This window comes from Alnus glutinosa, chromosome 5 (genome assembly GCF_958979055.1).
Source record: "Alnus glutinosa chromosome 5, dhAlnGlut1.1, whole genome shotgun sequence".
NCBI lineage: Eukaryota > Viridiplantae > Streptophyta > Magnoliopsida > Fagales > Betulaceae > Alnus > Alnus glutinosa.
This window is the reverse complement of record NC_084890.1, coordinates 8537725-8549869: the sequence shown is the minus strand read 5'-3', so window position 1 is coordinate 8549869 and position 12145 is coordinate 8537725. Positions and strand designations below refer to the sequence as shown.

General features: G+C 35.0%; 1 long non-coding RNA gene across 1 annotated transcript; it reads right to left on the bottom strand.

The window, feature by feature from the left end:
* Nucleotides 1–6050: 6050 nt before the first annotated feature.
* Nucleotides 6051–7750, bottom strand: LOC133869779 (uncharacterized). The gene is made up of 2 exons (XR_009900536.1): nucleotides 7650–7750; nucleotides 6051–6329 (listed from the first exon to the last, which is right to left on the bottom strand). It is a non-coding gene; the product is annotated as an uncharacterized LOC133869779 (long non-coding RNA).
* Between the last annotated feature and the right edge of the window lie 4395 nt (nucleotides 7751–12145).

The window sequence follows — 12145 nt, the reverse complement described above, 5'->3', positions numbered from 1 at the left end:
TAGTCAGTATAAAATTTTGTTTTGAAAACAAATTCGACAACCCAACCGAACTGAACCGCTTTTTAAGCTGTAACCAAACCACCTTTTTAGCAGTAACCGAACCGCCTTTTTATTCTGACCCATTAACCGAAACAACGTCGTTTTAGTAAGAGTGAAAAGTTTGTTTGTTTTTTTTTTTTTTAAAAAAAAAACAATGTCGTTTCATTATCCATGTTAACTGATTTAACGGACTTAACCGACCACCTATTAACCGCATTACCGACTTAATCAACCGCTTATTAACCGCTTTACCGACTTAACCGATCGCCTATTAACCGCTTAACCGACTTAATCGAAATAAATTCACTAACTGCATTTCGACAAAAGTCGATTAACCGACCGAATTAACCGCCTACCGAACCGATGTCGACCCCTAAAATTTGCCAAGCACATTGCACTAAACAACTGTAGGGTATACCTTATAAATTATTTTTCCTTGTCTTTTCAAATTATTAAAACAATTAGTGTTGAAAAATGCTTTCTTTTAGCTCAACCTCGGAGAGTATCCTCACCTAAAACAATAATCCAGTTGAATTCCATAATATTATTTTCATAATTTTTTGTTTAATTAGGAAGAGAAAAGTATGATGAAAGAAATAACATATATTGGCCAAGATATTCAACGTTGCCGACTGGAAATTGTCGAGTTGACGAAGGCCAGAATGAGTATCTCAACTCAACTTGGGTTTGGATTGGGGCAGGTCCATTTAAGGTTGTTAATTGATAGAATATTATTTTTGCCCAGTTGTCCAATAAATTAGATTAGTAAAATAGACTCATCCTTCCCTAGTAGAGTAGAGACATGGCATGCTGTAGAAGCATTAATATTGAGGTTGGATCAAACTATATAGAAGATATATTAAAATGGTAAAATCATTAATTATAACCCAAGAGTCATATCTATTTTAGTACAAGGACATGAAGTAAGCTCTTAGCTTCTTATGCCATATAGGTGTTTGAATTAAGGCTGACAATTCGTGTTTACGAATTGTGTTGGGACATAGCCCATAAGTATATTATCATATGAGTCAATCTTCGCAACTCTAGCATATTCTATTTTAATAGGCGGGTGACACGACTTAACTCGTATAACTTATTTAATAAACAATTTGCTTTGGTATGTTATGTACCTATGGACGTATGTGATATGTTATATTTTAGTGCTATGGTGAATATATCTATGTGATGTTATAGTTGCATAAAAAATAAAAAATAAAAAGTATTAATGGTAATTAAAAAAAATAGTCTAATTATCATATATGGGCAGGTTGTTTTTTAAAGTAAAGCTTTTTATTCATAAGAAGAAAAAAACAGTAAAGCTTTTTTATTCAACTCAACTATATATTAATGAGTATTTTTTTTTTTTTTGATAAATATTAATGAGTAATTCTACAAGCTTCTTTTGTGTTCATCTATGAGGTATTTTTAAAATTATAATTTGATCAAAATTCAATAACAATTAATTACAAGGTCATGGTCAAGCTCAATAATAATTTTAAAAATTGTATCATTATTAGAGAGATATATATATAAAAAAAAAAAAAAAAAAGGGAGAGAAACAGTATACATTAGTCATATCACATTATGTAAAATAACTTGATTGACACTCCATTGCCCAAATAGAAAAAATCACTAGAGAGAAAACCAAAGAGCCTCCCCGTTTCAGAGCCGTTTTGCCGGGGAGGCGACCTCGCCTCCCTCCTCCCGGCTGTTTTTTGTTTCTCTCAGTCTTTAGGACTGTAGAGTTTTGTTCCCCCCGGTTGAACTGGTGGAGGGTGTCTTGCCCCTAGCTCTTTGGGCTATGGTGGCTTTGTTTGTTCTTGTTTTTCTTTCTGTTTCTGGCAGGTTAACTCTTCTTAAGAAATCTAAGGTGGAGTGAGGCCGGTTTTAGTGTCGTCGACGGCATGTTTCTGGCCGGACTTTCTTGGTTTTTCTCGGATTTTTTGAAGCTAGATCTACGCATGTCTGTCGACTTCTGGTGGACACGCGCTACCCAGCCGAGGTGCTTGCCGTGTTCTGCCCTGGTTGCCGGAAGCTGCGGTCGTGCAGGTCCTCAGAGCTCGGCGCGTGGCCCTCACACGCCAGGGCATCTTTGTTTTCTGTTTGCGCGTGTAGGCCACGCTCCACACTTTCTGGCCGTGCTTGGTGGTGTCTAGGGTCTCCGGCGACGAATCTTTTGCCGGGTGCGTCCAGATGCGGCGCGTGTCCTACACGCACCGTCACTCTGGTGAAGCTGCCGCCCTACTCCACTGCCGGCGATTTTGTTTGGGTTTACTGCCTTTGTGTTGTATTTTCTCATGTTTCTATGTACAGTTTGTCTATGTGTGGCTCAAGTTTTATTAGAATTTTTTTAGTAAGGGGTTTTATTGTAATTCTAGTGAGATTTGAGATTCTACTAGGCAGCTGTTTTTAAGCCAGATCTTTCTAGCTTAGAGTGTGAGGGGTCTGTCCCTCATTTCTCATCTTGTACGCCTTGGACTTTTAATATCTATGGTTAGCACATGCTAATCTGTTCATTAAAAAAAAAACTTGATTGACAAATAGCTAGTCATCATTTGACCTTATATTCTAGAAGCAATTTTATTTTATTTTTTTCAAACTTTAGAATTGCGTGGTTTAAAAAATTAAGTCGGTGGGAATTATAAAGTAAAAAAAATATATTGTGTTGCATGTACACGATCACGTGATAAGGACGCAATTAAAGTCCCATGTGAAGGAAATGACATAAATATTAAAAAATAATTACGTACTTGATTATTACTTTTCGTACTATAAATATGAATAATGAATGTGCAGAGATCCCTAGTTTAATTTCCTCGTAATTGAGTATTTGGGTTTTTTATATTATATTTCTTTTTTTACGATTTATTTGACTTCATGATCATGGATTGCGTATTTTTGTATGCCATCTGCGTGTCCTCCAAGAAACCCATTTAATTCGGCTGCAATTTGTCAAATGCTAGTGATTTCAATCCTGCCTGCATGCTATAGTGGACTATTTAGTATCATGCCAGATCGGCCCTTTGATGGTGCCTATAATCTATCAATCCCAATAATAGGAAAACATAAAAATAAAAAAAACTATCAATCCAAGAACCGAGATGCATGTTCTCAATTTTAATACAATAAATCAAAGATCACGTTACGAAATATAAAGCTCAGCAAAATGATAATTATTTGCTATGAGATTATATAGTTATAGATACAAATAAATTTTTTATAATAAAGTACTATCTATGACTTTCATTTTTCGCTTACCTATTTACAAAAATAATTAAAGAGCAGATCTGCTCCGAGCAGCAGACTAAACCTAAGACAATAGTAGCAAAATATTCTAAAAAAAATTATTTGAATCGGCACGGCAGTGAGAAATAACTCATTACACCAACTATTTAGACCATAAGAGATAATCATTCCCTTCATACTTGATTAACCTTCAACTCATTATGTGTGAAGATAGTAAGAGCTAACTAATCCCAACTAGTTATATAAGGCAAATAATATTGTATAATTGTTGGGTTTTTCGCAATTTTTTCTATGGCTATGTGTAAAGCAATTTCCTTTATGTTTCAGCTGATTTGGTGGAGAGTTTGTAAAAGGTGTGGCTTGTTGAATAGAATTCTCATTCATAAAAAATGAAAAAAAAAAAAAAAACTTTTTCTAATAAAATGTGGCAGGCCTGCAATGGAAGAAAGTGGAACCAAGTTTGCCTACGTTCTCTCATATGCGACTTTCTCTAAACCTGCACCCTTTCTAGTTTCTACCTTTCATCATGGTACCTTTCCAACTGAGATTTTATTTATTTATTTATTCTATTTTCATTAAACGTATCTATCAGCAAGTTGTTGAAATATCGTTTTATATATTGTCAAAGAAATATATGAATCGAGTATGTTTTGGCTTTGATAAGACAAATCCGGAAGAATTAACTCTTAACCCATTTTTATTACCCATAATTTGCTTTGTAAATTGCCTTATGTGTTGGCTTAGTAGGCGAGAGATTTTGGGGAGCATGGAAGATGGAAAGAAAGAAAAGAGAGAGTGGATTAGATCGAGCGTTTCGTCCCTTTTTCCTGCTAAACAAAGAAGGGATAAGACTAATTTAACATTCTTCAGTTTTTCTATCCCCTTTACCAAACATTCGTAACGGGAAATCAAATCTCGGATAAATCAGTAAATAATTTTTGAAAAATCTCGGATAAATTGATAATTTTCGGTCGGGTAAATCGGTAACAAAACGGCTATTTCAATTGGGCCAATTCTACTTGGACCGTTGGACCACTTTGATGGGCCAAAATTAATTTTTTTAGCTTCTTTATTTTCTTTTTTTCTTTTTCTTCATTTTTTATTTATTTTTTTTTTTTTTGTGTCAACCAAATTCATGCTAAATCACTAAATCAGGTTTAAAATTTTCCGTTCATCTGAATTAATAGAAATAAAGAAAGATATATACTATTCAATCTGTACACAGTATAGCATCCAACCTAGACTATTTTCACAATCCCAAAGCCCATACTATTAGGAATCTAGGATATTTGTAGCATCAAAATATTAAACAAAGCCCATCATACATAAGCCTTAGAAGTTCGGCAGTTCAAAACACAACTTGATCGTCTAGCATAAAACTTAAAAGCAAACAAAAGCAAAATTCCAAAGGAAAGCAAAACAATTCAAACCATTCTCAAACAAAATTAAAAAGCAAAGTAAAACAAAACAAATTAAACAATTTGATTACAACCATTTCAAATTTCCATATTTAAAAATTCCATTTCCATGAGTCACTTCAAACAAGAAATACATAAACCTTCGATTTGCATCGTTCAACAATCAAACAAATCAAAACATAAACATAGGTAGTGATCAAATAAAAATAATAAAAGACCACATAAAGAAGTAAATATCAAGTAAAAAAACAATAAGATGCAAAAAACTTACCAAATACTTTCAACAAACATTTCTTGACAAAGTACATCCCTCAAGCCTTAATCGTTGTCAAGTGTGATGAAATTAGACAAAATTTTTACCACAATGTAATTTTTAGAGTATTAGTAATTAGTAAAAATCAATTCAATCAAAGAAATTGAATAATTTGAACAATGTCAATTAACAAATATTACCTAAGTCAAGCTTGTAGCCCTCTTCATCCTCAACACCAGGCAAAGGCAAGTCTTTGTCTTGCTCGTCATGCTCATTAATCCAAGTAGATTTCAATCAATTCTGACTACATATAAGAGTTTTCACTATTTTCGGAGCCAAAGAACTCTGGAAACAGTCTATGATGCGACCTCCAGTGCTAAATGCAGACTTAGAAGCAACGGTGGTAAGTGGAATAGCTAAGACATCTAGCGCTATCTGGGAGAGAACTGGATACTTTGCTGAATTTACATTTCACCACATTAAGATATCAAAGTTTTCTCTTGGTGTCTCAACATCCTCCACAATATTTTTCTTTCTCTGTTCGAGCTAGCATCAAATTTCTCATTTCCTAAAATGTATGGAAGTCCGTTAAAGTATTTTTATCCAAGTCTATTTCATCAAAAGTACCACTACTCACACCTAATGAGGTTGAACTTGTGTAACTTCGACCTTCATTTGACAGTCTTACCCCACTTTCTCCAACATTCATAGCATATTAATTAAATAACTGTTCCAAAACATTCTTTAACTTAAAGACAATCCTGTTTGTTTTCACTTCACCTATATTCTTCAAGAACCAAAACTCCAATACTTTCATCTTGTAACGGAGATCAAGCACAAAAGCAACAAATAACAAGTGGTTAATTTTCTCAAAGTCTCCCTGTGATGACCCATTTTTTTTTTTTTTTTTTTTTTTTTTTTTTTTTTTTATACAAAACATTTCATAAACATTAATCTCTTAAAATACAAATGGATCTTCACAGTGGCACGACAATTTGTCGCAAAGCCAACATGTGATACATATCCCATAATATGTACCTGGTAAATCAGAGTATGACAACTATCTAACTATGCAGCGAAAAACATAAATCTAATAGCGGAAATCACATCTTAACATCTATTATAAATTAATAATAAGAGCCATTTAACATTTATGTATTTAAGTCTTTCCTCAATATAAATACATAACAGAAATGGCTTTACACAATAACGAGTGACACATGCGTCACAAGCCATAACAAAACCTATAAAACTGAGGACGCCCATGGTCCCGCAATTACGACCGTCGCGGCGGGCTCCGGTCATAATATCCCAAATGCACGTCTACGACCCCATCAACTACGACCCGAGTACCTGCAGCCAAGAGACATCATCTATATGGTTGTGGGGGTTTGCCACATCCGTATAGGTGAAATTATGAGTTCACCACCTCAGTGATATTAAACTAACTGAGTTTTCGCAAAGAACCAACTTTTCTTTTTAGTCTCGCGTACACTATAACAGCCACCAATTTATAAAATTTTGTTTGAAAACCCCCATAGCTGATATAGCAAACACCGACTATCAGAAAATATTTAAAACATACTATGTAGTTGGACCCATACGTGAAAGTTCCATTGGCTTGGAAGCAACCACGTATAAACCCACCTACAATAATACTTTTATGTTGGTAGCTCAAATGCACATAGGCCTAACGTTATTAACTGTGATAACACTGTGCCTTAGGGCATTACAACTTCATGTCGAGCACATAGTTGTCCATGCGGTTACTAGAGTAAGACTCTGATATCCTAGCACTTCTTACTGATGTGCTACGACAATCCATCTACCTACTCCCAAGCCACACCGATATCGCAACCAATAACATCAAAACCAAGCACACTAAGCTTAAAACATGCCATCTCGCTCGTTAGTACAAGCTTACTATCATTTTCCGAACATGGTTAACACAGAATCCTAGGGCATTACAACTTCATGTCGGGCACATAGTTGTCCATGCGGTTATTAGAGTAAAACTCGGTATCCAAGCATTTCCTACTGACGTGCCACGACAATTCATCTACCTACTCTTAGGACACTGTATTACTCATACCGAACCATGACAATATTCTTGTTCGTCCAAGCTCAATGTTCTGAAATTATGCAACTAGACGATAACAGTATAAATAAGCTCTTTTGCCATTAAAACTCTTAGGCATACTAATACGTCTAGTACAAAAACTACAATATTCTATATCATGAAAACATTATACAATCTAACCATGATATGCATGCTCATGATTGTCCTTCCATTCTTTATGTCAATCCTTTCATTCCTTGTGCTTTGTCCTTTCATTCCTTTCATTCTTTGTACTTTGTCTTTTCATTCCTTTCATTCTTATGCTCATGCTCATGCTCATGCTTTAAGCTTTACAGTTCAAACTCTATACTCCTATTCTTTACAATTCATGCTTTCTTCAAATACGATAAACCAATCAACATGAAACTTTATCATTCTACTTTGCATAATTTAAATCTTTTATTCATACATCATTTCATAACATCATTGATATATTTGAACATACTCTAAAGTACTCAAATCAAGCAAAACAGATATATTCAACATACAGTTGGTTTGGATTTATAGAACAACATATATATCTGCGATTCTATAATATATAAAAATAACCGTTTCTCAGTGAGTAAAATATCACCTGGCTGCATTTGACTCCTGACTTGAACATCCCCTCGAATTCTTGTCACTTGGACTCCACATTGGAGAATCAATTGAAGTCTCCAATCAGGACACTATCCTGCAACACATGTGACGTTAGACTATGCTATGGGCTCATTCTGTGACACACTAAAACTACCCGCGTGCCCACACGTTGTGTTACTCGCTTCTAAAGCTAGTTAGGTACTTTGATTACTATTAAGTTAACATTTAGGTTTAGGTTCATATTTTATCTTGATTATTAATACAAAGATGTATTTACTATTTATTTGCCTAATGATTATTGTTAATCATTTTTATAGCTTCTCATTTACTTGCTAAGTGGGCAATATATATTTAGCTCGTATATATGCATATGTGTATATATATATATATACATGTATACATATACACGTATGACACTTAAACCTAATCCGATGGCACGCATAAATACTATGTGCACATGGATAGGAGAACTAGATACTAAGTCATCCAATTACTAATTGACTTTAGAGTCTATTTAAGTATTTTTCATAGTATCACTATTTTATATTTATTGTCATGAGGTTATTTGGATAATTTACCATTTTAAAACATTCACATTTAAGCATTACACTTAAGACTTAGTCCTTGCTAATTACTAGCCATCTATGAAACTCTTATTCTTTCATTACATAAATACTTGAGTATTTAAACTATAGAGCCTAATCTTATTTAACATGTTATCTTAATAACCCTTATTGCAATTTATGTGAATCTATTTATTTGATTTTAGCCCTCATCTCATTCGGCCTTACCAATATCATGTAATCCAATTTTAACTTCTATCCATAATTAGTCCTATAACAAAGACCTGTATACACTAACTTCAACATTAAAACTTCAACTCTTCTTTAACAACCAACTTAACCAATCTAAATAAATTCAACCATTAAACATCAATGTCAACAATTACCCAAATCAAGACTTTAACTAACATAAGCTACCATAAGTATTAAACTTATTCTCTAACAAATAACCACCAAGACCTAAACTTCATCAACCGATTCCTATCTAAACCCATCAAAATAATACAAATCAAAACTAAGAACTCACCCATCAAATCCATAAAACCAACTCCAAGGATACTCATTCGATAATCCTCAACAAAGTCCCCTAAAAATTAATCTCCATATAACACCCAAACAAACTTTCATCCTCATTTAACACAATCTTTAAATTATAAACATCAACAACTCATTCATCAAAATCATCAACCCAAAACCAAATTTGGATTTCACCAAACAAAACACCCCTCTAAACTACCACCAAAACCATCCATTAACACAACCAATACTCCATAAATCCACAACGCTCAGTTCATATTTTAACAAGAATAAACCAAGTAATCCTTAATCTTCAACTTAGATCAAACCCCCAAGAGACCCATACCATTCGGCCATCCCCATCAAGTCCTCAAAATAAATATCCAAAATCATGAATCCAAACAATTAAACAAAGAGACTTTGCTCCATCACACCGAAACAGGGGAGCTTCAAAACTCAACAAAACTATCAAGCCCGGAATTTTTAAACTCCCAAAATCACCACAATCAAGGCCAAAACACTACACAATCGGGTAACCAAGAGAAATACCCAAATCATGTTACCATAGTAAAGTACCAATATCAACATAATTTACACCACACAGTTCGGCCAACAAGAATCCAAAACAAGAAAATTGACAACCTAAAAATCTATACATCACTAACCCACAGCCGGCCAAACAAAACCCAAACACCATATCATCATCAAACCCAAAACACCATTGAAATAGAGATATCACCAACAATGATTTAACAACCCAATCATCAACCGGCCGAACACCCATTGAATTTCAACACCCTTACCCGAAACATCACAACCAAAATCAACCCACACCACCGAACCCATCACTCACAGCACACGCACACGGCCGAATCATCAAAAGGACCCAATAAAAAGATCCATTCAGCCACACCAATCAAAACAGAGGATTCATCAACCAGAAATCATCATTCCTAAATACCTAAAGTGAATCAACAATAATAAACCCATTAATCAAACTAAATCGCAAGAATCTGCATACCTTGGGGGTTTCGTTTTAATCACTGAAATTCCACCGAGAATCGCCGGAAATCATCCTCAATCTACCGAAAATCGCACCTCCTAGTATCACTGGCGCCGACCACCGTCATCCAGCCACCAACCGGACCTCCAGAAGGACTGGGTCTCACTCGGGTCTCCCTCACGGATCCACCGGATCTGCTCTTTTTCTCTCTCTCTCTCTCTCTCTCTCTCTCTCTCTCTCTCTCTTCCGAGTCTCATCTCTCTCAATCTCTCGATCTCACTCTCTCATTCTCCGTATCTCTCTCTGCTTGGTGTCTCTCGGGTGGAAGGGAAATGAAGAACAGAGAAGAGGAAAGAAGAAAGAAAGAAAAGAGAAGAAGGAAGAGTGCTGCGTCGGGTGGGGAGAAAAGAAAGAAAAAGAAAAGAAGGGAGAGGTCGTGGTCCAAAGGGAGAAAAGGGGAGAGAAGAAAAAGAAAGAAAATGGGATAAGGTGAGACACGTGGCGCGAGGTGAGTGGCTAGGAGAAGATAATGAAATCCTCCCAACCAACCGGGTAATGCCACATGGCAAGGGGGGGGGGGGATTTCTTTTATTTTTAAAACCCTCAACTTATGTGAATTAAAGTGGGACCCCATTTAATTAAAAACCATTTCATTTAATAATTAAAATTTGACCCCACATATTTTAAACCACCTTCTTATTAATACAAATAATTATTCATTCAAGTAGGACCCACTATAATAATTATTTTTCTTTCAATTATTTTATCTTAAGCTTATTTTATTTTGATAACACAATTATTATTACTAAAATAAAATTATTAATCCTATCTATTTAGTAAATACAATTTATTAATTGATAAATCGCCTATTAAATTTCGTGGTCTTTACACTCCCCAATACTATCATATTTCGATTTCATTTTGAATGCCATGGTACTCAACATATCATCGTCACCACCACAATATGCTGTCAAACAATTATAAACCTTCTGCAGTATATAGGGAAATACATGTTGAAAGTTGAGTATAAGGAACCCGATATCTTCACTGTCACATCATAAAACACTTTAAAAATTTTTGTAAAGTGTCAAACAGTAGCTCAATCCTCATTATTCGGAGGCCCCAACCCCATTTTTCCTGGCCCATCATCACACAAATAGTTTGAAAATTTTGTATCTTCATCTACCATTAGATCAAAAGCCCTTTCATACTTCATTGACACCTATAACATGGTGCAAGTAGAGTTCCATTTAGTAAGAACATCAAGAGTCAATGAAGCATTATACCCAATTGTCTTCCTTTCTACACAAGACTTAAATTGGGTCAATATCTGAAGGGATCCCTTCACACACTTCACCATATTTTGGACCCTTACAATTGAATCATCTATATCCTTCAAACCTCATGCACAACTAGATTGAGAATATGGGCATAACACTTTACATGAATAAACTCGTGACGACAAAGAACATCATTATTGGCCATATTTTTTTTCTTTTCTTTTTTTTGAATCAATCAATTGCACTATCATTAGCAATTGCATTTCCAATTGATATTGTCAACAACCTTCCAATTCCCATTCCACCAAACACTGCTCTATATAAGCACTTTGGCATGCCATTGTCCTATCATGTCAGTATGACACATCATTGAAATTGTTTCAACGACTTTGATTCATCTTTTGTCTCTGTTGTTGATTGTGATCGTACTCAAGCTTGAGAACTACTAGATCTTGACCTCAAACCTTCCTCTTCCGAGTTTCGCCAGTCTAGCCATTGAATTTATTCATTGACATCAAGAACTGCTGGATCTTGACCTTTTCGAGCCCTTGGCAATGTGGATTGCCCACCTAAACCTACATGTTACTCTCAAGCTCCTAAATGCTACAATGATCGAGGGAGGAATTCAATGTTCTTTCTTGCCAATGGTACTTAGTCTCTTTGTCCAAGATGGTCCAATCACAACATCATTCGCAATAAATGAGGGTAAAAATTTAAACAAAGCCAAGATGGCCAAACTATCAGTTTAAGGCACGATTGGTAGCTAAGGATTTAACAAAATGTGGTGTGGGATTTATTGAAACTTTCAATCTTATAATCAAATCTTCTAATCCCTGCTCTTACCTTCCCCCTCCCATTCTTTCTTTTCTTCTTCTTCTTCTTCTTTTTTTTTTTTTTTTTTTTTTTTTTTTTTTTTTTTGTAGTTGTTCTCCGACTAGATTAGCAATTTTGGTCTCTCCACTATACATCCGTCCATCTATGTCCGTGTTGTGCCATTCATATCCTCCATATAGAATTGCTCTTATGGACGATCTATGGAATGAAGTTAGTCAGGTGTGAGGGATTATCTCTTAGGGCTTGGGTAGTTTGGTGTGATGGGTTATCTCTCAAGGCCAGTTTAAATAAATTT